This window comes from Staurois parvus, unplaced genomic scaffold, assembly GCF_062004578.1.
Source record: "Staurois parvus isolate SC_StPar_1 unplaced genomic scaffold, SC_StPar_1.0 ptg000092l, whole genome shotgun sequence".
Lineage (NCBI taxonomy): Eukaryota > Metazoa > Chordata > Amphibia > Anura > Ranidae > Staurois > Staurois parvus.
In genome coordinates, this window is record NW_028317888.1 from 392,996 (window position 1) to 417,129 (window position 24,134).

General features: G+C 45.8%; 1 protein-coding gene across 1 annotated transcript in view; it reads right to left on the bottom strand.

The window, feature by feature from the left end:
- The window catches only part of LOC149468096 (uncharacterized), an 89,603-nt gene that overhangs the window by 3,693 nt on the left and 61,776 nt on the right, over positions 1–24,134 (bottom strand). The window lies entirely within an intron of this gene.

Genomic DNA, 24,134 nt, shown 5'->3' on the forward strand with positions numbered 1-24,134 from the left:
CCCCACCAGAGGTCAGAGAGTGAGGATGGGGGGAGAACAACCAAGATGAAGACTGGACTGATCCTGAAGACCACCATCATTGGGGTATTGACTCCTCCCTCATTATCACTTTCTGTTTAAGGGTCCAAAGTTGGAGGATGTGATCACATTATTATCACCATGTAAAAGTCTGTGCTCCAATCACATCATCCGATATAAAATGTCCAGCTGGGAGGAAATGGGGGGAACAAAAGAGAATCCATATTATGTGTATATATAGCAGTGGGGGGAGGGGGGAGAGAAGAAGTCAGGAGTATGGAATGTACAACATAGAGTATATAGTGCAGGGGTCAGGAGGATATAATGTACAACATAGAGTATATAGTGCAGGGGTCAGGAGTATGTAATGTACAACATAGAGTATATAGTGCAGGGGTCAGGAGTATGTAATGTACAACATAGAGTATATAGTGCAGGGGTCAGGAGTATGTAATGTACAACATAGAGTATATGGTGCAGGGGTCAGGAGTATGTAATGTACAACATAGAGTATATGGTGCAGGGGTCAGGAGTGTGTAATGTACAACATAGAGTATATGGTGCAGGGGTCAGGAGTATGTAATGTACAACATAGAGTATATAGTGCAGGGGTCAGGAGTATGTAATGTACAACATAGAGTATATAGTGCAGGGGTCAGGAGTATGTAATGTACAACAGCCAGTATATAGTGCAGGGGTCAGGAGTATGTAATGTACAACAGAGTATATAGTGCAGGGGTCAGGAGTATGTAATGTACAACATACAGTATATAGTGCAGGGGTCAGCAGTATGTAATGTACAACATGAGTATATAGTGCAGGGGTCAGGAGTATGTAATGTACAACATAGAGTATATAGTGCAGGGGTCAGGAGTATGTAATGTACAACATAGAGTATATAGTGCGGGGGTCAGGAGTATGTAATGTACAACAGCCAGTATATAGTGTAGGGGTCAGGAGTATGTAATGTACAACAGAGTATATAGTGCAGGGGTCAGGAGTATGTAATGTACAACAAAGATTATATAGTGCAAGGGTCAGGAGTATGTAACATACAACAGAGTATATAGTACAGGGGTCAGGAGTATATAATGTACAATAGAGTATATAGTGCAGGGGTCAGGCGTATCGAATGTACAACATAGAGTAAATAGTGCAGGGGTCAGGAGTATGTAATGTGCAACATAGAGTATATAGTGCAGGGGTCAGGAGTATGTAATGTACAACAGCCAGTATATAGTGCAGGGGTCAGGAGTATGTAATGCACAACAGAGTATATAGTGCAGGGGTCAGGAGTATGTAATGTACAACAGAGTATATAGTGCATGGGTCAGCAGTATGAAATGTACAACAGAGTACATAGTGCAGGGGTCAGGAGGATGCAATGTACATCAAAGATTATATAGTGCAGGGGTCAGGATTATGTAACGTACAACAGAGTATATAGTGCAGGGGTCAGGAGTATGTAATGTACAACAGAGTATATAGTGCAGGGGTCAGGAGTATGTAATGTACAACAGAGTATATAGTGCAGGGGTCAGGAGGATGTAATGTACAAAATAAAGTATATAGAGCGGGGTGCGTGGCTTGGCGCATGACCATCTATGCAGCATTTCTGCACAGCTCCTGGCCTGGACCTCCTTCACAGGCTCCTATCTTCCTCCCAGGCTCTCCACATTCATCCTTATGTGCAAGAAACAACACTGGACCCCCAGGGAGCAACGGGGGACCGGTCTGGTGGCATAATAATCCGGTTCCTGGCCCAATCCACGGCCGAGGCCTTGGGCACCCCGGCCTCAAAGATGGCACTGATGGCTCTCCCCTCCTCATCCCTCTTATACACAGGGCTGCCGGAAGATGGGCAGGTAAGCCCACGGGGCTCTATCTCTCTTTCCCTGGGGATCCTGCAAAACCACCTTCTCCTGTACTGATACCACAGGACTTGCAGGAGTCCTGCAGCCCCTCTCCTATGCGGAGATTACGAGACACACAGGGTTCCCGCAGCCCCTCTTCTGCTATGAGATTACAGGACACACAGGGGTCCCGCAGCCCCTCTTCTGCTATGAGATTACAGGACACACAGGGGTCCCACAGCCCCTCTTCTACACTAAGACCACAGGACACACAGGGGTCCCGCAGCCCCTCTTCTTCACCATTGAGACCACAGGACACACAAGAGTCCCACAGCCCCTCTTCTACACTAAGACCACAGGACACACAGGGGTCCCACAGCCCCTCTTCTACACTAAGACCACAGGACACACAGGAGTCCCACAGCCCCTCTTCACCATTGAGACCACAGGACACACAGGGGTCCCGCAGCCCCTCTTCTTCACCATTGAGACCACAGGACACACAAGAGTCCCACAGCCCCTCTTCTACACTAAGACCACAGGACACACAGGGGTCCCACAGCCCCTCTTCTACACTAAGACCACAGGACACACAGGGGTCCCACAGCCCCTCTTGTACACTAAGACCACAGGACACACAGGAGTCCCACAGCCCCTCTTCACCATTGAGACCACAGGACACACAGGGGTCCCGCAGCCCCTCTTCTACACTAAGACCACAGGACACACAGGGGTCCCACAGCCCCTCTTCACCATTGAGACCACAGGACACACAGGGGTCCCACAGCCCCTCTTGTACACTAAGACCACAGGACACACAGGGGTCCCGCAGCCCCTCTTCTACACTAAGACCACAGGACACACAGGGGTCCCGCAGCCCCTCTTCTACACTAAGACCACAGGACACACAGGGGTCCCACAGCCCCTCTTCTACACCAAGACCACAGGACACACAGGGGTCCCACAGCCCCTCTTCTACACTAAGACCACAGGACACACAGGGGTCCCACAACCCCTCTTCTACACTAAGACCACAGGACACACAGGGGTCCCACAGCCCCTCTTCTACACTAAGACCACAGGACACACAGGGGTCCCACAACCCCTCTTCTACACTAAGACCACAGGACACACAGGGGTCCCACAGCCCCTCTTCTACACTAAGACCACAGGACACACAGGGGTCCCACAGCCCCTCTTCTACACTAAGACCACAGGACACACAGGGGTCCCACAGCCCCTCTTCTATACTAAGACCACAGGACACACAGGGGTCCCACAACTCTTCTACACAAAGACCACAGGACACACAGGGGTCCCACAGCCCCTCTTCTACACTAAGACCACAGGACACACAGGGGTCCTGCAGCCCTTCTCCGGCTTCTCTTTGTTCTGAGGATAGCTGGGATCTGCAGTCCCACATGCGATCCTTACACACTTACATCAAATCTCTCCCTATGAAGACGGATTTTGAGCAATGTGTGAAACATATTGAGCGTACAAACGGGAAATTTCTGCTCTTAAACAAGACGTTTGTACGTGTCTGGAAAGGATTGAAAGTACCGCTGATGGCGTAACTAACGCCTTACAAACCCACAAAGAGACCCTTAACTCCCACACGGTCTCTATACAACATCTCATGTACCAACAAGATGACATTGAGAACAGAAACCGCCGTAACAAGATGTAGATTAGGGGCACCCAGAATCCATTGAATCTAAAGATTTAGACACGGTGGTTACCGCTATCTTCAATCAACTCTTACAGCGACCTAAAGACACCTATATAGAGCCGGATCGAGTACATCGCACGCTGGGCACCAGGAATCCTGATCCATCTTTTGTTCATGACACCTTGTGCAGGGTTCACTACTTCAAGATCAAAGATGCCATCATGTGTGCAGCCAGCTTGCAGGATACCATTGTATTCAATGAAGTGCCGGTGATGCTATTTCCTGACTTCTCCCGCCAGACTCTGGCCATGCGCAGGGCTCTGCATCCTCTCACTCAGATGTTGCAGGAAAGGCATATCCGCTATCATTGGCGATTTCCGTTTCAACTTCAAGCTTCACAGCATGGTAAATCCGCTCAATTCTGCACTCTTGGAGACTGTCCCACATTCCTAGGTGTGCTCGAGCTACCTCAGGTGTCCCTCCCAGACTGGTCCTTTCAGCTCCCGACACCAGGTCTCCCATTTCCCTCTCCCTGGCAGTGGTCCGTCCAAAAGAAGCATTCCAGGTCCTCTTCCCAGAAAGATGATCTACTGTCCAAGTAATTTGAGACGTTTGCACCCTTTTTCCTATTTTTTATGGGTTGATTGCCTCTTTTGGTTGCTCCTGTTGGTTCAGTGACTTTTATATTTGTGCTTGTTGCCTTCCGGGCCCTGGGGCCATGGCTCAAGGATTGTTCTTGGGTGATACTGTCGCTGTTTGCTGTGGTGGACTGGGGTGCCTCCAGCCATGGTCTCAGGGGCCTTGGGCCCTCCCTCTATTCACCTCATCTGCACCTGGTTATGTGTATATGTTTATCTATTGAGGGAGGTGTCTATTTTTTCATGCCTGTTTGAGGGTTCATTGAATATGTTTTATAAGGGGGGTCATTCTTGTCTGAGGGGGACCCTCCCTGAAGTTATTAATTGCCTGTGGGAGGCCTGGGTCGGGATCGGATTCATGCACCTTTGACGTTCCCCACCTAGGTCTTCAGTGTACTGTGTTGTACCACACTGTATGTTTTTTCAGACAGCTTGTCTGTCTGTTAGTTTTTGTCTTCTGCTTTTCATTCTTTTTCTGCTCCCCCCCCCCTTTTTTTCTTCTTTTCCCTTCTCCTCTTTTTATCCTTTCTCTTCTTCTTTTCCTCAGAGCTCAGGAGAGGTTTTGCGCAGCGTTGTTTGTGATGCGTCTTTTTCCTATTTGCTCCACTGCCAATGACTATGACTCCAAATTAAATGTTCCTCTATTAATTGTAGGGGCTTCAACACTCCGGAGATGCGGGGTCAGATGCTCTATCATTTTCACAAATATGGCTTGCAGATACTGCTCCTTCAGGAAACTCATTTCCGCTCCGATGGTATCTCAGTCCTCCGCAATCATTATGATACTAAATGGTATCATAGTACTAACCCGCTGGCTAGATCTCGAGGGGTGTCGATTGCTTTTCATCATACCTTTGGCCCGGAGGTCTTGGACTCACTAATAGACCCAGTGGGTCGGTACCTCTTCCTCAAATTAAAGTTCCAAGATTTTGTTTTCACAGTGGCGAATGTATACGCTCCCAACCAAGATCAAGCTCCATTTCTTGCAAAGGTCCTCTCTAAGCTGTCCGATTTTGGGGGTCCCTGTTACATTGTTGGAGGGGACTTTAACGTAGCGCTTTCTCCAGACCTGGATTCTTCCATGGGTAAATCTTCTCTCCTTTCATCGATCTTATCCCTTATTAAGTCGCGCCTGCATGACCTACACCTTGTGGATGTTTGGTGAACCCAACACCCTTCAGAGCACGAATATAGTTATTATTCTGTGGCTCACACGTCATACAGTTGTATTGACTATTTCTTTGTGACGCAGTCTCTCCTTGATTGTCCGACTTCTTCCTCCATCGGTCACTTCCTGTGGTCTGACCATGCCCCAATACATCTTACGATTCAGGACCGATCATCATCTTTGCACCACTTTTCTTGGCGCTTGAATGATACTCTGCTCAAGGATTCTTTGTGTACCACAGAGGCTTTGCAGACTATACAACATTTTGTTCTTGATCACTCCTCAGACACAACCGTATCTCTTAATCAATAGGAGACTCTTAAATGTGTTATTAGAGTTCTTACTAAGCATGGCTCGTTTAAAAAAGTCTTGAACGGCAGAAATGCCTCGCTTGTTCTTACTCATTGTGTGCCTGGAATCTTCTCATAAGAGCACGATAGACCCGAGGATTGTGGTGGACATAACTAATGCTCGCAGAGATTTACTTCAACTGTTAGATTCTTCTTTTCTTATTGCACGAGACAAAGCACGCAACACTTACTACTTCCTAACAAATAAATGTGGTCAACACTTAGCACGAGTACTCCACCCCCGGCCATACCATCGTCCAATCCAGCACATCAAGGCGCCCGACAATACTAAACTACCATAATCGAGGAATTTCATCCACGTTTAAGCGTTACTATTCTCAACGTTATAACCTATCCGCAGTGCATCCTGATACTCTTCCTGCTTCTTCTCTTACGGCTATGTCTCAATACATTACGGAGATGGCACTGCCTGTGTTAGATACTCAGGATGCATTGGCTCTGGAAGAGCCCTTCTCGACTGTGGAAGTCCTTGGGGCGATCAAGGCCCTGAAGGCAGGTAAGTGCCCGGGCTTGGACAGGTTTACCCCTTGCTTTTACAAATTTTTTGCCGCCTCACTGGCCCCGCTTTTAGCCCAAGCTTTTAATACCATCGATGATCTGAATGTGCCTTCTTCGGCCTTTTTGTTGGCCAACATTTCGGTTATCCCAAAGCCGGATAAAGACCCATCTCTCTGCGGTAGCTACCACCCAATCTCTCTACTTAACCTAGATGTTAAGCTTTTTGCAAAGCTTTTAGCGAACCGCCTCTCACCTTTTTTACCAACTTTGGTTCATTGTGATCAGGTTGGTTTTGTCCCAGGTCGTGAGGCTAGGGATAACACCTCTAAAACTATCCATCTCATCTCTTATATCAAGTGACATGGCTTAAAAGGCTTGCCTCCTCTCATTTGATGCTGAGAAAGCGTTCAATCACGTTGATTGGCGTTTCTTACGTCTTACTTTAGAACAGATAGGTTTGGGCTCGCGCCCCTCCACAAAGGTCCCAAATTAAATTAGTGTATCCTCCCCCATTGTTATCTTATTTACAGCTACAAATCTAAATATTGTGTTGTGCCCAGATGTCCTACATTGTGTCCATCCTGTCCAACCAGTCGTTTGCCTAATTATAATATCTTCCCCACTAATTAGTGCCTTACTTTTGTATTAATGTATTTTCCCCATTGTTACACTGTTTACAACTGCAAACTCAATTATTGTGTCCATCCTGACCAACCAGTCCTTTCTGTTTACAGCTGCAAACTCAATTATTGTGTCCATCCTGTCCAACCAGTCCTTTCTGTTTACAGCTGCAAATTCAATTATTGTGTTTCAGTGTCCATCCTGTCCAACCAGTCTTTTCTGTTTACAGCTACAAATTAAATTACTGTAGTTCCATTCCTGTCCATTCTCTCCAGTGTCATCCAAAATGTCCCTAAACTCAATTAAGCCAGTCCCTCCATTGTCATCCTGCTAATGACCCCCCTCCACCTCTCGTCCTGCTCAGGGAGTTTAAGAGGTCAGTGCTGGTCTCTCCTGTGTGCCATTTCTGCTGTGCAACTACTGAGGGGTCCAGCTGCGGCTGGACTATAGTGGCCCCCTGGCTCTGCCTGAGCCCCATTGAAGGAAGGGAGACCCCTGAAGCTACATCAGCCCTGCCTGAAATGCTGTCAGCTTTTCCTGAGACCACCACATCAGCTCTGCCTGAGACCACCGCATCAGCCCTGTGTGAGTGTATGCTTCCCTTGTGCTATCTGACTGCTTATGAACTGCCTCTTGGATTACAAATTGCTGTGGAGACTTTAACTTTGCCCACCGGGGCTGGATTACAAGTATTTTGGACTCTCTCTCCCTGCACTACTCCCCATTGAGTGACTGTTGTCGGTTTTAATAAAGCTTTAAGTGTTTGCCATCTGCCTTGTGTGTTCTGTCCTTCTTACGCTTCCATCACACTTACCCTTGCTTTCTCATATCCGAAAGGATCTGGCGTCCTGGGGTGCTTTGGCGTTGCCCTGGTTCGGCTGCATCAACACCCTCAAAATGAACACCTTACTGAAATTACTATACGTTTTCCAGACTGTACCAATTACTGTACCTAAGAGTTTCTTCCTCTCCCTACATTCCCTTTCAATTAGATTTATTTGGCGCCAAGGTTTCTCACGATTAAAATATAGGGTGCTTTCATACCCGAAGTCCGGAGGTGGAGTAGGTTTACCGGACTTTGAACTACACTACAGAGCCATACTGCTGGCCCGGATCCTTGACTGGTTTCCCAGGCCCTTCCTTAAAGCCTCTTGTATGATTGAACAAGATTTGTCTCCGGTCGATCTTCGGGCTTTGCCGTGGGGTTATAGTCGAGACCACAGGCGTTTTCTCGGCCTATCCCCATTGACTGTGGCTGTAATGTGATTGTGGTACCAACAGGACATTGTTGCTCTTTTATCGTCTGATCCCTCTCCTTTATCACCCGTTTGACAACCCTGCTCTCCCTCAGGGCTTGGGCTCTTCTGTCATTGGTCCCTTTACACACACCTTATGGCCCATAGCCCGAGACTTTATCTGCCCTCAATCAGGTCTTCCGCTCCTGCGGGGCGGATCTCGGGATTGGTTGACCACTTTACATTTATCCACATTTTGCAAACTCCTACACTCTTCTTCCGACATTCATCGTCCGCTTACTGAGTTTGAGCGGCTATGCTCCCTCTCTAATCTGCCTAGACATACCCTAACCTCCTTATATAAAGGTCTACACAATGCTCTTTATTCCGATCTCCCTCCCTACACCAAGGCGTGGGCGCGAGATCTCGATAAAGACATCTTGGCTGCTGACTGGTCCACGTCATTCTATTTCACCTCTATTTCTTGTTATTCCCAAGAAAAGAACTTTAACCATTTGCCCCCCGCCCTATGGCCGAATGGCGGCCGGCAAATGTCATCAGCGTTCTGGGTGGACGCCATATGGCGTCATCCCGCACAGGCGCAGATTGCACTCCTGCAGAGCCACGCAGCGGCACAATCTGTCACCGGCCATGTACCTCAGACACAGCTGATGACAGATCTGAGTATCGGACCCCATTGCCGATACCATGTGACCTGCTGTGACCAATCACAGCAGGTCACATGACAGTTTTATACAATGGGTGGCTTCATTCATGCCATCCATTGTATACTAGTGTCTAGCTGTGAATGGTCACAGCAGGTCACATGCACATGTCATGTGATTAGCTGTGGCCAAATCACAGCTAAGCACAAAAAAAAAACCTGACTGAAATCAATGTCATTCAGGTAAATGCTTGCTTATAGCAAAGTAATTCTTTGCTATAAGCAAATTGTGTAAAAAAAAAAAAAAAAAAAATACTGATCACTTCACATAGTGAAATATGAAAATTAAAAAAAAAATAAATAAAAAAAAAATATATTTTTTTTTTCATACTGTCACCAGTCAGTGTCCCTGATCACCGCCATGCCAGTTATATGATGACGCTGTACTGCACTGGTGACAGTATGTAAAAAAAAATAGTGAAACTAATTTTTTTAATTTTCTGAAAAATGACAAAAAAAATACAACTTCAAAAAACTCGCTATGCCTCTTATGAAGTACGTCAGACTGTCTACTCTGCAAAAAGGGGTCATTTGGGGGATATCTTTACTGTCCTGACATTTGGGGGATATCTGTACCGTCCTGACATTTGGGGGATATCTGTACCGTCCTGACATTTGGGGGATATCTGTACTGTTCTGACATTTGGGGGATATCTGTACTGTTCTGACATTTGGGGGATATCTGTACTGTTCTGAAATTTGGGGGATATCTGTACCGTCCTGACATTTGGGGGATATCTGTACCGTCCTGACATTTGGGGGATATCTGTACCGTCCTGACATTTGGGGGATATCTGTACTGTCCTGACATTTGGGGGATACCTGTACTGTCCTGACATTTGGGGGATATCTGTACCGTTCTGACATTTGGGGGATATCTGTACCGTCCTGACATTTGGGGGATATCTGTACTGTACTGTTCTGACATTTGGGGGATATCTGTACCGTCCTGACATTTGGGGGATATCTGTCCTGTACTGACATTTGGGGGATATCTGTACTGTCCTGACATTTGGGGGATACCTGTACTGTCCTGACATTTGGGGGATATCTGTACCGTTCTGACATATGGGGGATATCTGTACTGTTCTGACATTTGGGGGATATCTGTACTGTCCTGACATTTGGGGATATCTGTACTGTCCTGACATTTGGGGGATATCTGTACCGTCCTGACATTTGGGGGGGATATCTGTACTGTTCTGACATTTGGGGGATATCTGTACCGTCCTGACATTTGGGGGATATCTGTACCGTCCTGACATTTGGGGGATATCTGTACCGTCCTGACATTTGGGGGATATCTGTACCGTCCTGACATTTGGGGGATATCTGTACCGTCCTGACATTTGGGGGATATCTGTACTGTTCTGACATTCTTGGACCTCAAGAAATTAGATTGGCTGTCAGTACTTCAGGATTGATCAATTTTCAGATCTATACCATAGTTTGTGAACTCTATAACTTTCCTACAAACTAAATAATACATCCTAATTTGGGTTATTTTCACCAAAGACATGTAGCAGAATACATCTCGGCCTAAATTTATGAAGAACAATTATTTATTTGCAAACTTTTATAACAGAAACAAAGAAAAACGTGTGTTTTTTTCAAAATGTTTAGATTTTTTTGTTAATTTAGCAAAAAATAAAAACCCCAGCGGTGATTAAATACCACCAAAAGAAAGCTCTAGTTGTGTGAAGAAAATGATACAATTTTAGTTTGGGTACAGTGTTGTATGACCGCGCAATTGTCATTCAAAGTGTGAGAGCGCTGAAACGTGAAAACTGGCCTGGGCAGGAAGGTGTAAAATTGCCCGGTATGGAAATGGTTAAGCCCCTTTCTCGATGGTACAGAGACCCCGTCTCTTTACACAGAATAGTTCCTTGTACATCCAATCTATGCTGGGGCTGTACCAAAGCCCCATATCTGGTGGGACTGCGACCTAATACACCCCTTCTGGTGGCAGGTCTTTGCTCTATATGACAAGATTTATGGTGAGTCCTTGACCCCCTCGCCGGAAATTGCTCTCCTCTCTATCTTACCGGGTTCACTGGCTTTGCAGAAGAAATATTTGCTGTGTTACTTTCTATCCGCGACCTGCCAATTGATACCTCTCTTTTGGAAATCGGCTACTCCCCCGCCTCTCTCCCTGTGGGTCTCGGTACTTCATGATACCATGTGTATGGAGGAAATGCTGGCATTTGCTAATGATACCTACGATAAACACAAGTTGTTGTGGTCAGTCTGGCCCCATTTCTCCTCCTCTTTATTACTCCGAGACGTGTGTTCCCCTGTTGTGCTTTAATGGAGTTGTGCCCCACTCCCCCTGGTGTGTTCCTCGGTGAGGCTCTGTAGTCCATGCTGGGGTACAACCAGTGGGATCACCCTGCTGGGATACCGATGGATGGTCACCTTGTCTGCACTTGTCACCATGCCTGTCTCCTGACTCTCTCCCTTTACTTTCCTCTCTTCCTTCAATATCTTTCCATCTGATGTCTCCCTTCTCCTTCCCTCCCCTCCTTGTCTGCACTTGTCACCATGCCTGTCTCCTGACCCTCTCCCTTTACTTTCCTCTCTTCCTTCAATATCTTTCCATCTGATGTCTCCCTTCTCCTTCAATACCCCCTTGTCTGCCCTTGTCACCATGCCTGTCTCCTGACTCTCTCCCTTTACTTTCCTCTCTTCCTTCAATATCTTTCCATCTGATGTCTCCCTTCTCCTTCCCTCCCCCCTTGTCTGCACTTGTCATCATGCCTGTCTCCTGACTCTCTCCCTTTACTTTCCTCTCTTCCTTCAATATCTTTCCATCTGATGTCTCCATTCTCCTTCCCACCCCCCCTTTTCTCCCTTGCTCTCTGATTGGGTATATTTTCTAGGCTTTATGGTATGATTTTGTTATTGTTGAATATCACCTGTTTGGCGACACCTCTTTTGTAGCTCTGGTTGGATACGTATTTCTCCATCCCCATGAATCATACTACTACCTATATTGTGCTTTATTCTTGCCCATTTTATTGTTGATATTCTTATAATTTTCCTGTTATGTAATGTTTGATTTGATCAAAAATCTAAAAAAGACAAATTTGCCTTTAAAGTATATAGTGCAGGGGTCAGGAGGATGTAATGTACAACATAGAGTATATAGTGCAGGGGTCAGGAGTATGTAATGTACAACATAGAGTATATAGTGCAGGGGTCAGGAGGATGTAATGTACAACATAGAGTATATAGTGCAGGGGTCAGGAGTATGTAATGTACAACAGAGTATATAGTGCAGAGGTCAGGAGTATGTAATGTACAACATAGAGTACATAGTGCAGGGGTCAGGAGTATGTAATGTACAACATAGAGGATTTAGTGCAGGGGTCAGGAGGATGTAATATACAACACAGAGTATATAGTGCAGGGGTCAGGAGTATGTAATGTACAACATAAAGTATATAGTGCAGGGGTCAGGAGTATGTAATGTACAACATAGAGTATATAGTGCAGGGGTCAGGGGTATGTAATGTACAACACAGAGTATATAGTGCAGGGGTCAGGAGTATGTAATGTACAACATAGAGTATATAGTGCAGGGGTCAGCAGTATGTAATGTACAACATAGAGGATATAGTGCAGGGGTCAGGAGGATGTAATATACAACACAGAGTATATAGTGCAGGGGTCAGGAGTATGTAATGTACAACATAGAGTATATAGTGCAGGGGTCAGGAGGATGTAATGTACAACATAGAGTATATAGTGCAGGGGTCAGGAGTATTTAATGTACAACATAGAGTATATAGTGCAGGGGTCAGGTGTATGTAATGTACAACATAGAGTATATAATGCAGGGGTCAGGAGTATGTAATGTACAACATAGAGTGTATAGTGCAGGGGTCAGGAGTATGTAATGTACAACATAGAATATATAGTGCAGGGGTCAGGAGTATGTAATGTACAAGTTATATAGTATAAGGGTCAGGACTCTCAGTATTAGTATTCTGTAATCAGTGGAAGCTTAAATGTTTACTGTAGAGGTGAGCTGGGATTAAACCATCATGAAACAGGTTAGATTGGAGGTGAGCAAATCCTTGGACAGAATGGTGGCGGTGGACGTGGTATACTTGGACAGAGGGGTGGCGATGGACGTGGTATACTTGGACAGAGGGGTGATGGTGGACGTGGTATACTTGGACAGAGGGGTGGCGGTGGATGTGGTATACTTGGACACAGTTCCCCACACACGGCTAATGTGTAAGGTAAAGTCTATGGGCTGGAAAAATCTGAATGTAAATGGATAGAAAACTGGCTAAAAGATGGTATTCAGAGAGTAGTGGGTAATGATTCATACTCTGAATGGTCTGGGGGTGCCAGTTGGGTACCGCAAAGTTCACTGTTCTTAGTGGGAGTACCCCAAGGTTCAGTGTTAGTAGAGTACCCCAAGGTTCAGTGTCATCAGTGGTGTATCCCAAAGTTTATTGTTAGTGGGATACCCCAAGGTTCAGTGTAATTAGTGGGATACCCCAAGGTTCAGTGTAATTAGTGGGATACCCCAAGGTTCAGTGTGATTAGTGGGGTACCCCAAGGTCCAGTGTGATTAGTGGGGTACCCCAAGGTTCAGTGTGATTAGTCGGGTACCCCAAGGTTCAGTGTAATTAGCGGGATACCCCAAGGTTCAGTGTCTTCAATGGAAGGGGTTAGTGGGGTACCCCAAGGTTCAGTTTTGGGACCCCGACTTATTAATATATTTATAAACAATATCGGGTCTGATATTAAAAATCCCAAGGGGGATATGATCACCATGTATGATACATAAGGGGGATATGATCTCCATGTATAATACATAAGGGGGATATGATCTCCATGTATAATACATAAGGGGGGATATGATCTCCATGTATAATACATAAGGGGGGATATGATCTCCATGTATAATACATAAGGGGGATATGATCTCCATGTATAATACATAAGGGGGGATATGATCTCCATGTATAATACATAAGGGGGGATATGATCTCCATGTATAATACATAAGGGGGGATATGATCTCCATGTATAATACATAAGGGGGGATATGATCTCCATGTATAATACATAAGGGGGATATGATCTCCATGTATAATACATAAGGGGGATATGATCTCCATGTATAATACATAAGGGGGGATATGATCTCCATGTATAATACATAAGGGGGATATGATCTCCATGTATAATACATAAGGGGGGTATGATCTCCATGTATAATACATAAGGGGGGATATGATCTCCATGTATAATACATAAGGGGGGATATGATCACCATGTATAATACATAAGGGGGATATGATCTCCATGTATAATACATAAGGGGGGATATGATCTCCATGTATAATACATAAGGGGGATATGATCTCCATGTATAATACATAAGGGGGGATATGATCTCCATGTATAATACATAAGGGGGGATATGATCTCCATGTATAATACATAAGGGGGGATATGATCACCATGTATAATACATAAGGGGGATATGATCTCCATGTATAATACATAAGGGGGGGATATGATCTCCATGTATAATACATAAGGGGGATATGATCTCCATGTATAATACATAAGGGGGGATATGATCTCCATGTATAATACATAAGGGGGGATATGATCTCCATGTATAATACATAAGGGGGATATGATCTCCATGTATAATACATAAGGGGGATATGATCTCCATGTATAATACATAAGGGGGGATATGATCTCCATGTATAATACATAAGGGGGGATATGATCTCCATGTATAATACATAAGGGGGGATATGATCTCCATGTATAATACATAAGGGGGGATATGATCTCCATGTATAATACATAAGGGGGATATGATCTCCATGTATAATACATAAGGGGGATATGATCTCCATGTATAATACATAAGGGGGGATATGATCTCCATGTATAATACATAAGGGGGGATATGATCTCCATGTATAATACATAAGGGGGGTATGATCTCCATGTATAATACATAAGGGGGGATATGATCTCCATGTATAATACATAAGGGGGGATATGATCTCCATGTATAATACATAAGGGGGGATATGATCTCCATGTATAATACATAAGGGGGGATATGATCTCCATGTATAATACATAAGGGGGGGATATGATCTCCATGTATAATACATAAGGGGGGGATATGATCTCCATGTATAATACATAAGGGGGGGATATGATCTCCATGTATAATACATAAGGGGGATATGATCTCCATGTATAATACATAAGGGGGGATATGATCTCCATGTATAATACATAAGGGGGGATATGATCTCCATGTATAATACATAAGGGGGGATATGATCTCCATGTATAATACATAAGGGGGGATATGATCTCCATGTATAATACATAAGGGGGATATGATCTCCATGTATAATACATAAGGGGGATATGATCACCATGTATAATACATAAGGGGGATATGATCTCCATGTATAATACATAAGGGGGGATATGATCACCATGTATAATACATAAGGGGGGATATGATCTCCATGTATAATACATAAGGGGGGATATGATCTCCATGTATAATACATAAGGGGGGGATATGATCTCCATGTATAATACATAAGGGGGGATATGATCACCATGTATAATACATAAGGGGGGGGGTATGATCTCCATGTATAATACATAAGGGGGATATGATCTCCATGTATAATACATGATGGGGGGGATAAGGGTGGATTGCTGTAGGAAAGTCCTGGATTCTTTTGTCTGCAGCACAGAGAAGGAAGATTATCCGAGAGAAATCCAGGAATACAGGACGGGGAACACAGCTCAGGAAAGTGACCAGGGGATTACAGGCTGATATCACCCAGTCCCCGCCCTACTCGGGACCAATCAGTGAGCAGTATGGGTGGAGGAATGGATTTAGTGTTCATGACCCACCTGTGCTGATCTCTGTAGGAGTGTCCTCCTCTATAAATGTCCCCGTTATTCCATCCTCCTCCATAGACTGCTGATCATCCCTCACATACGCCTCTTCTTCTTCTGCTTTCACCTCAAATTCTATATCGATTGGATCTCCACTCTAAATCAAGAAAATGAGAGAGAATATCATCTGTAAAATGTAAGATTTATGATTGTGACATCACACACAAAATCCATTGTCTCCACAAGTCCATGTTCTAGATGCTCCATCCCACCAACCTTGCAATGGGGAGGGATGATGTGACCTTCTTGTGTGGAATCCCGGGAATACAGAGGACGGGGACATCTCTCTGGTGGGTTCCCATGACTGGATCCATCTGTAGGAAACACACACACTGACTGAATCCATTGTTTCTATGTGTTTATCAGATGATGGGGGATCTAGGTGGATCCTCCGTACTGCTCTCTCCTTTACAATAAAGTCTCCTCTTACCCGGTGATGTGAGGGGCGGCTGATTGTCCATCATGACGTCCTTGTAGAGATCCTTGTGTCCTTCTAAATACTCCCACTCCTCCATGGAGAAATAGACAGTGACACCCTGACACCTTATAGGAACCTGACACACACAATGATACAGTCACCATCCAGACACATCCCTTGTCTGTTACTGGAGAATGTCCCAGAATTCCCGGCACCGCTCACCTCTCCTGTCAGCAGCTCCATCATCTTCTTGGTGACTTCTAGAATCTTCTGTGTCTTCTGTCTTGTAGGGATCAGGGATGGAGGTGGGGGGATGGTGATGGGATTCTGGATTCTCGAGGATCTTGTGGTCATACGATGAGATCTCCTTCTGGTGTCATTGTCGGTAGATTTCTTCATGACTCCTGTACAGTTCTGTGTGATACAAAGATAAATCTCACTCTCCCATAATCCCTCACTTCTATGGTCAGCTCTAGATTTATTCTCCAGGGATTGGCCACAATGTGCCGACTCAGCAAAGGACAGACATCTCCATCCAATGATATGATGACAATGGGGTCAGATTTATAGCTCCTTCTAGAAGTCATATAATAGAGTCACTAATGGTTTACTAGTAAGGCTCACTGACCCACCAGGAAATGTCACCCATGGATTTAGTGGTCAGTGGGCGTGGCATGCTGGTAATCATGGGTCTCCCTGATTGGACTAAAGCTGAGATTGTTCTCTTCTATAACCAATGCCGCCATCTTGTGCTATAACCAAATCTCATAGAGTCCGGACACTTTATGTATTCATAGTACTTGTGTGGATGTCGTTATTGATTACAGAACATCAGAAGACTTCAAGTGACTCTGAATCCCTCCCAGTGTACAGCCCAGTCAGATTTAACCCCTTCATTACACTCACCTCTCCAGTCAGCAGGCTGAGGATCTCCAGGGTGAGCTTCAATATCGTCTCATTCCGGGGAAATTCCTTCCTTACAATCTTCACAAAACCCAAAGTCTGCTGATTGTCCATCATGACATCCTTGTAGAGATCCTTGTGTCCTTCTAAATACTCCCACTCCTCCATGGAGAAATAGACAGTGACACCCTGACACCTTATAGGAACCTGACACACACAATGATACAGTCACCATCCAGACACATCCCTTGTCTGTTACTGGAGAATGTCCCAGAATTCCCGGCACCGCTCACCTCTCCTGTCAGCTGATGGACCATCATGGTGGTCAGTTCCAGAATCTTCTGCTCTTTCTCCCTCTCAGGTATCAGAGAATGAGATGGAGGCACCATGGTGAGGCTCCGGGTTCTGCTCCATCGTCCTGAGATTGGCTCCCCACTAGACTTCTTCTTTACAACATAATCCTACAGATCAGGAGACAAACAAAACAATATCAACCACCTGACATCATCTAAATGTGTGCAAAGATAAAATGGTCTATTGACCAGAATAGACAAGAGTGATGTCATGTGACCTCCCAGAACCCTCCTCACCTCTCCGGTCATGTCTGTGTGTTATTAATAGAGATAAGAGTGATGTCATGTGACCTCCCAGAATCCTCCTCACCTCTCCGGTCAGGTCTGTGTTTTATTAATAGAGATGAGAGTGATGTCATGTGACCTCCCAGAATCCTCCTCACCTCTCCGGTCAGGTCTGTGTTTTATTAATAGAGATAAGAGTGATGTCATGTGACCTCCCAGAATCCTCCTCACCTCTCCGGTCAGCAGGTAGATGATCTCCAGGGTGAGGTTTAGTATCTTCTCAGTCATGTGACTCCGGTCCTCCTCCATCCTCATTGGTGCCATCATGTGATCTATACAGGTCTCCTTGTAGACGGATAACTTTGGGAAATGAAAGTAAGAATGATTTGGATGGTATTGGTCACACAATAATAGGATGTGGATGTGAGGGGGGAATAGGAGGGTTGATGGACATTGAAGAACTACTCCCCCCATGGGAACACATTTTGTTTGGACTGTTTAGTGTTTACTACAGTTTTGAGGTCCGGGGCCCCTTTTCTCTGTTGGGTTTGTTTGGTCTCTGAACTGGTTTTGATGAGTTTTAGATCTGCAGACAAGGAATGATAAATCTGATCCTTCCTATGACTAGTTTGCTCTGAGGCAGTGCTGTGAGGTCAATGTCGGCTCATCATGCAGGGATGGTCACTTTACATCACCCGATGCCCGGGATATGTAGTTCTGGTGGCCGGGCAAGTATTGTGTTTAATCTTTATCCCTGCTGAGGGCAAGCCGCAGGGCTCTCCTTTCAGGTGCCAGCCTCTGCCACCCCGTGTGTGTGATCCTCTCCTGTACCTACTATGCTTCCCCGGCTCCTCTTGCCCATCTGTGGGCCCGGGTCAGCGGGTGTCGGAGAGAGCGGACATGTTCACTCCCTTCTTGTCCTGACCCAGAAGTGATGTTATGACAGATTTCCCAACCATCGAGGGCGGCAAAGAATGTAATGCGGTGCGATGTGCACTACATTACATCCAGTGGAGTACAGGGGAGACATTGGGGGTCTTTTAGACCCTGGATGTCTCAATAAAGAGAACCTCTCATCAAAAGTCATCACATAGAGGACTTTGTCCCCTTAAGTAAATTTTTTTTTTAATTGTAAAGAATTAAAAGTTACACCCAAGTACATAACTCCTCCCTTTAAAAAATGTTGAGGCCCCCCACCCCCACATATATGCACGCCCAAATGTAAGAGCACACGCTGGAGCGCCTACACGTGATAACATTGATTGTGATACACGTTACATATCGCCGGTCACACCAGAATGAGAGGATAATTCTAGGAGCAGACCTCCTCCGTACTCTATACTGATGACCTAGAAGGGGCTATAAATGTGTCACCTATAGATAATACCGGGACTAAAGGTTGTCACCATTTCAGCACACACAACTTAAGGTTTGACATGTTGGATATCTATTTACTCGCTGCAACCTCGGCTTTTATATTTTTACACATAAATGGGTCATTTATTGCTTTTTTGTGCCCTGAAATTAACTTAAGTATATTTTTTACTGAAATTTGGCATTTCCTAGACTTTGTGATAATATTTTCTGACATAAAAAATTAGAACTGCCGCTATTTTATTCTCTAAAGTCTCTACTTTCAGAAAATCGATATTTTGGGAGTTTTATGTCATCTTCAGGCCTAAAATGATTTTCTAAACGTGTGCAAAAAATGGCTCTGGGCGTGAAAGGGAGAAAGGATAAGCCGGACACTCCCCTTTCCTGAGGAGTAGCCAATCGGTACTCATTACACTGCAAGGTCTCTCCCCTCTCTGCTAGTCCCCGGGTGCAGTGCTGGAGACAGGCGGGGGAGGGGAGGAGGAGATAAACAGAACAATGTTACACATATTACACATTTAAATTGCTATAAAACTCTTTTAATTTTTTTAAAGCCCCCAACATTCCTAAAAGAGCCTCAGATTTATATATATTGTTGTAAATAGGAAATAACATCTTATTACCTCCTCTGCTGCCACTTCCACCAACGTCTTCTCTATACTTCTTCCCACGTCACCTCTGATCTGGAACTTCCTGTCTGTACCTGACATCACTTCCTGTCTGTACCTGACATCACTTCCTGTCTGTGCCTGACATCACTTCCTGTCTGCATTCCATAGACTTCCTGTGTGAGTATAGGTGAGATCAGCACCTTGTGGAGTTCAGAGGAACTGCAGCCCCGAGGACTTGGATTAAAAATGATGTTGGTCAAGGGGGAACACTTAGAGCCTAGGATGAATCCAACCCTACACCTCCTCCATATAGACAACGTAAACTGCATGAGTCCTAATATGAGAGGAGAGGTAGTGCGGGCTGTGACAAAATAAGTCCCCCTCATTCCCTCTTTACACCAAGTCATGGCCAGACATGCACGCCTCGGTTAGCAAGTCGCTGTGGGCGTGTGCATGTGGGTGGGATCTGTGACAGCCTCTGATGACTCCTCTGTCATCCAATAAAGCTGATGGACCTCTGATGTCTTCCTTGTCCTACGATGAAGCTGATGGACCTCTGATGTCTGCCTATCCTCTGATGAAGTTGATGGACCTCTGATGACTCCCCTGTCCTCCAATAAAGCTGATGGAACTCTGATGTCTCCCTAGTCCTACGATGAAGCTGATGGACCTCTGATGTCTCCCCTGTCCTCTGATGAAGCTGATAGACCTCTGATTTCTCCTCTGTCCTCTGATAAAGCTAATGGAACTCTGATGTCTCCCCTGTCTCTAATGAAGCTGATGGACCTCTGATGTCTGCCTATCCTCTGATGAAGCTGATGGAACTCTGATGTCTCCCTAGTCCTACGATGAAGCTGATGGACCTCTGATTTCTCCTCTGTCCTCTGATAAAGCTAATGGAACTCTGATGTCTCCCCTGTCTCTAATGAAGCTGATGGACCTCTGATGTCTCCTCTGTCCTCTGATGAAGCTAATGGACCTCTGATGTCTCCCATCTCCAATGAGGCTAATGGACCTCTGATGTATGCCTATCCTCTGATGAACCTCTGATGACTCCCTTGTTCTACAATGAAACTGATGGACATTTTGATGTCTCCCCATTCGCAGATGAAGCTGATGGACCTCTGATGTCTCTTCTGTCATATGATGGACCTCTGATGTCTCCCCATCCTCTGATATCCACCAGTCAATGTTCACTGAAGGAAGGGGGATCCAGGAGTGAACATTCACTGAAAGAAGGGGAGATCCAGGAGCGAATGCTCACTCCAGGAGGGAGAAATCCAGGAGTTAATGTTCACCATGGGAAGTGGAAATCCAGGAGTAAATGTTCAATGAAGGAAGGGGGGATTCCAGGAGAGAATGTTCACTAATCTCCCACCCCTCTAACTGGCATCACCCCGTGTGTCAATCCTAGGTGTGCTAATGGGCCCATGGCAGGGGTGTGTGGGGGGACCTAACTTTACCAGGGTGTGTGGGGAAAACCCCCATTGCTGGGCTATGCAGGGGGACCTACCATTACTTATGTGTATGGAGGAATCCATCATAACCTGGGTGTGTGCGAGAGGGCTCACCATTACCAGGGTGTGTGCACGGGGGGGCACCATTGCTGGGGTGTGTGGGGGAACCCACCATTACAATGGAGTTCGGGGGAGCCAACCATTACTGGGGTATATGGGGACCCACCATTTGTCAATAAGATAACACCGTGTTATCATTAGTTCATTTTTAAGTGGAGTTCCCCTTCATCTTCATACTTCTCCTAATGCTGGATGAGGGTCTGGTATGGATATTAAAGGGGAACCCCACACTTATTTAGTTTTGAAGCAGAGTTTTCCTTTATATTGTTAGACCTCACAGTTGAGCTGAACTTTTACTGCCCCCTATATCTGCAGAGGCAGTGGGCAGTGTCTACACATATCCCAGTAGTGATGGTTGTCTTCGCAGTCACAGCAGGAATTATCCCCAAGATGTCACTTTTGATGGGTGTAGCTCCTGCTGAATGTGACCCATTGAAGTGAATGAGGCTGTTCTTTGACCCCAACAAGTGCAGGCAATGCATGTGACTCACAAACTGCACCAAAAACACAAGGCAGGTGCATTTTTTATGTGGTTTGCCATGTTTTCCATTGATTTCAATGGGGAGGTGCATTTTTTGTGTGGCTTTTTTTTTTACCACACCAAACCTGCACTAAAAATGTGACAAGCAGGACTTCGAAAAATGCAGCGGCCCCGCATCGGCTGAGTGTGAATCTGGGAGGGAAATGTAATTTGTTGGCAATTTAAAACTCTTCTCTAGATTTGTAAATGTCAGGGACGTGCAATGATTGACACCCCCTTACCCAGATAATGGGGACTTGTAATCTGACAGATTCACACAAGAATTGTTCATTGCTGAAGGAGCCCCGAGAACCCTTTGGAGGACCCCTGACTGAGAAAGGCTGGACTAGGCAGTCATATATCTCTGCCCCCTTGGTGGGAGTGGAGGTGACCCCTCTATAAGTGTAGTGATCCCCCCAAAGGGGGTATGTTTGTTCACTCCAGCACTCTGCCTCCCAACCCCAAGAACTGTCTCAGCCCCAACTGACACCCCTGACAATAGTGAAGTACAAGGACCAATGAAAAGCACACACGGTATAATAAACACAGAGATCAGCTTTACTGTAAGACCTCTATGGGAAGTAATAAACATGAACAACAGGTATACGTTCGGTGATTCCAGAGAACAGCAAATCCTGAGACCGGAAGCAATATAACTCACTTTTACACTCAGGCTGCTTTCAGGGGATTCCAACCGTGAATAACCCCAAGAGCAGAGGAAACACTTACATGGCGCCCTCAAAGTGGGTCTAAACCCCTTTACATAAACTCAGCTCTATGATGTCCAAGCAGGAGGAGAGCAGAAGGATGACTCTCTGTGGTGTCAGACTTCTCCCTTCTAACCCCCGACACCACAAGCCCAATAGGCAAACACTGCGCCCAACTGATGCTTCATAGCTACTTTCCAAGGTAGAGCTATTCCCTCCCACACCATGCAATATAGAGGCCTGAATACGCATGCGCGTGCCCGTATGGCACCAGTAACTTCAGTCTCTTGGTAACAGGATGAATGTTGGGGTCTTCAGCGAGACACTTTCATTGGTGCACTTACACTCCTATGGTAAAGTATCATTGTAATCCCGTGGCAGGATTTGTATAGCAAAGCAAACACTGTGTCTGTATAGCAGGACCATCTACACAACCCAGTGCCTGGTGAGTATGGGAGAAGTGTCATGTCTCTGTGTGCCGTGTTCCTGTCATCTGCCAGGGGGCAAAATCCCTCTCACCAGATCCTGGGACTAAGGCCCAAACCATGGTCCTGGAAATGACCGGCTCCTGTGGTCACCTCACGATGAGCCCTTCACACTGTCGGTGTAGGCACTGTACTGTAGGCCACATCTCTCAGGTTGGATGTTCCCTGACTGATGCAGATACCTAAACATGCTGTGAACTGACCCTGAGCACTTCTCTGCCAGGTCCACACTGTCTCCTGCCACATGCAGACTGCCTCCCCTCAGGAAAAACAAGATGGAGTCCTTCACTCTGCTCTCACTAAGCATGCTGGTCTCTGTAGTTCCATCCCTCATATCAGCCTATCAGGCCGTTTCTGTTCAGGACTGCATATCCCACAATGCTTTGCAGCTGCACCTCCTGCTTGAGAAAGTCCCTGTCATTGGCTCCTTTAATACCTCTTCTGATTGGCTCTCTCTGTATTACAGTCTGAGAGGAGAAGGGAGGGGCTGAAATCCCTGACTGCCTTGTGTGTATCCAGTGCAAGTGTCAGATTTCACAGGAGATGCCAGTCAGCAGGTTACAGCAGTCACAGATAGGAGTCATTTCCTCCCTACACAAGGATCTACAGTCCATACACACCCAGCACAAGGCCGGGGTCACACTACCAGACGCTTCTCGGGGCTGCAGTTCCTCTGAGCTCCACAAGGTGGGGATCTCACTTCTACCCACACAGGAAGTCTCTCTGGAAGACAGACAGGAAGTGATGTCAGGTACAGGCAGGAAGTTCCGGGTGAGAGCTGAGTTGGGAGGAAGCAGAGAGGAGACGTTGCTGGAAGTGGCAGCAGAGGAGGTAATAAGATGTTATTTCCTATTTACACCCAGTAACCCCCCATCATGTCCGTCCTCTTCCTCCATAGTCATGTCCGTCCTCTTCCTCCATAGTCATGTCCATCCTCCATAGTCACTGTGACGTCTTTTATCTCCAGCAGATGATGATACACACATATATAGTGTGGGAACCCAGATTAACCCATTCAGGGGCAGATCATTCCCCCACTTCCGGGGCCGGAACATTCTCCTCATTGTGGAGAGGTGTCACCTTCTCACCTCATCAGTCTATACTAATGGATTATACCACTTTTATAAGTGGCGGGGAATGGAGAATCCTATGACATCACACTGACCTCACAGCTCCTCCTCCCAA